Here is a 3,454-nt window from a genome sequence, read left to right on the forward strand (position 1 = left end):
AAAAAAAATCATTATTATTATATTTATTTGTTTCTGCCTGCCTACACAGACAAGTTCCCTAGGAACTCCCTCTCTATAACACCTGGAAGATTACCTGGCATATGGACATGTATAAGGCTCTCAATAAATATTTGTGGAATAAAGGAATGAAAAAGCAAATGAATGGAATAGAACTCTAGAAGTAAACACAAATACATAAAGGAATGCAATGATAAAATGATTGCATTTTAAATCGGTGGCGATAACGGATTATTGCACTGGACTGAATGTTTTTGTCTCCCCAATGGATGTGTGGAGAGTAAAAGGACAGCATGGCCAGCAAATCATCTACCACAAAAATCTGGCTGCAAACAATGGTGTGCTGACTCCATTATTTGCTTCTTGCTTGACCGTTTGTGGGTTAATTGGCTTTGCTAAAAGCTTATTTTGCAGAAGTGGAAAAGTATTGAACAAACAGAAAAGGTATCCACTAAACCACAATCCAACAGCCAGATAAAACCAGCAAGACAACCCTGTCTCAAGAAAAGAAAAACACTTATGTTAGCAACCCTTGTTTACACTATCCAAGGTTATAAGGACTATCCAAATCATGCCTTACACAGATCATTGAACACTATCTATGAAATAGGCTTACACTAGCCAAGGTTATAAGGACTATCCAATTGTGCATTCTATAGATCATTGAACACTATCTATGAAAAAGATAATGAATAACTTAAATTTTTTAAATTAATTGTCCAATAAAAAGTTTAGCCTAAATCATTGGACACTAGAAGGAACAGCTACCACAACTTCTTTCTGGAATGATAGCTAACTAAATCAAATTCTCTGGGTTTTATTTGTTTCACTGGCAATTAAGGCAAAGTATGGCCTCTCCTTTGAATCAGGAGAACACAGAGTAATGAGGTTACTAAGTACTGGACTCCTACTGCCAGATTGGATGCTTTACATATTTTTCTTGTTTTAGCTTCACAACACCCTTGTGAGGTAGATACTATTAATATCTCCGTTTTACAAATAAGGAAACAGAGACATGGAGAAATTAAAGAACTCGAAAAAAAGTCTCCAACCTCGATCTAGGTCTGTCAAATGCTATTATCATAAATGTCATAAAAATAAAATGGAGAAGCAAGACCCCGTCTCTACTAAAAATAGTAAAAACTGAGGCAAGAACATCACTTGAGCCCAGAAGTTGGAGGTTGCTGTGAGCTATGACACCACAGCACTCTACCCAGGGTGACAGGTTGAGACTCTGTTCAAAAATAAATAAATAAATAAATAAATAAATAAGTAAAACGGAGAATAGAAAAAAGTCAAGAAGGCTACAAGTGTCAGCTTCCTACTCTGGACTGTTAACCTCACTCCTCCATTTCTTGTACTTTGTTGTGTATTTTAAATCACCTTATGCCAGTCTTATTTTCACAACCATACTTTAAGCTCTTCAAAAGCAGCTATTTTATCCTGTACAGCACAGTACTCTTATATTTAGAAAACAAATATTTATCGAATAAGAGAATGAATAAATACATTTTGTTCTCCTCAGCCCTGGGCACTTTTTATCTCCTACCACATCAAATCTAATTTTCTTGGTTTGATACTCAGTAACAATAAAAATACTGACCCAAAGTAATTAAATAGTTGCAATGCAGGAAACTCCTGTCTCACACCAATGCTCTTAATCCCACAGTGACAATAGCTAATTGGTAAGGAGCTGAGTCAGGAATCAAACACAGGTCATCTCATACCTAGATCTGCACACTAAATCCTGTTCTATGCTCCCTCCCAGCAATTACCTATCTATTGAAACTGATCTCCCACGTCTTCCCAATAAGCTCATTCCAACAGTTTCCTCAGGTTAAACTGTTTTTCTTGCAGTCCTTCCTCTCTCCTTTCCTGCCCATCCCCCTTCCTATAATCCTTTCCTAATTTTGTTCCACCCTCAAGTCTTGGTTTCAATATTTTCTGTTTATTCCTAAAACTCCTAGTTCAAATACATTCACTGATTGATTACTCTGACTCTCACTGACATTTCAATTAATAAAAGCAAGATTGTAGAACTTTCACGTAAAAGCTGTGGCATATTTCTGCGCTTAGGTACAGATGGCCGTAAGTGTCATGAAAACCTGGGCGATTTGCCAAAACTATCTGGGTAGTTTGTTTAACCTATACAGCTAACTCTGGATTCAGAAACATACTTGTTCTTATTTCACAAAAGGAAACATAGTACCTGAGAGAGATTGTCCTCTGTTCTTGAAGTTTAGAGACAAAGAATTGAAACCAAAGCAGCAAAGCCAAGTGACAAGTTTATTAAGTGTACTGTGGACTGCCAAGAGAGATTTAGCGAACAATAGCACACTGCACAAGGGGGGTAGGGATGGGCACACATCCCAGTAGACAGTGTCACTTTGTATCCTCCAGACATTGGTTCCAGCACCTCCCGTGGATACCACAATCCATGAATGCCAAGTCCCTTATATTAAGCATGATATTTGCATATAACCTACACGCATCTTCCTATATACTTTAAATCACCTCTAGATTATTGATAATACACACAATGTAAATACTATGTATATAGTTGTTATTGGGGGGGGCTTTGGGTGATCGTTTTGTTTCTTTTTCTTTTTGATAGGACTAGAGTACAGTAGCGAGTAGTTCACTGCACTCTCAAACTCCTGGGCTGGAGCAATCCTCCTGCCTCTGCCTCCTGAATAGGTGAGACTACAGGTGCTTGCCACTACATCTGGATAATTTTTCTATTTTTATAGAAGTGAGATCTCGCTCTCGCTCAGGCTGGATTCAAACTCCTGAGCTCAAGTAACTCTTTTGCCTTAACCTCCCAAAGTGCTAGATTACAGGCATGAGCTACTGCCTTTGGCCTGTTGTTTTTTATTTACTGTATACTACAATATTTTTCATTGGGTTATTTTCAATATTTTTGATAGAAGTTGGTTGAATTCTCAGATGCAGATCCTGCGAATTCAGTGGGCTGACTGTATTTCCTCTGAAATTAGAAGACTTGGAGTCTCTAACACTAATGTATTTCCTAAGGATACTGACAGTAATTCCTAAAGTCCGTGGCCAAGTCTTGCCTCCGTCATGTTCGTGAGCATGCCTGATCCTACTCACAGACTAGAGACACACGGCCACCCACATGACTTCGCTTGAGGAGCATCACAAAGGCCAGTGAGTTCCAAATATCTCCTCCACAGTTCCATGTCAGTACCATCTTACTTACTCAGAAATATCATATTAGAACCAATTATTTGAATGAGAAAAGTTTTTTGTCTAATTGATTACAAAGGCCATTGTTTAAGTGACCAACATCTTCTCTACATCTTACACTGTAGAGAAGGCTTATGAGTATGTAACTAGAGGAGAATACAAACAGTTAACACTTTCTGAGTATAGGTGCCAAACCTTATGCTTTGCACCTTACATGAAATATCTCGTT

The sequence above is a fragment of the Otolemur garnettii genome, unplaced genomic scaffold, assembly GCF_000181295.1.
Source record: "Otolemur garnettii isolate 467f Iridium unplaced genomic scaffold, OtoGar3 scaffold00013, whole genome shotgun sequence".
NCBI classification, from domain to species: Eukaryota; Metazoa; Chordata; class Mammalia; order Primates; family Galagidae; genus Otolemur; species Otolemur garnettii.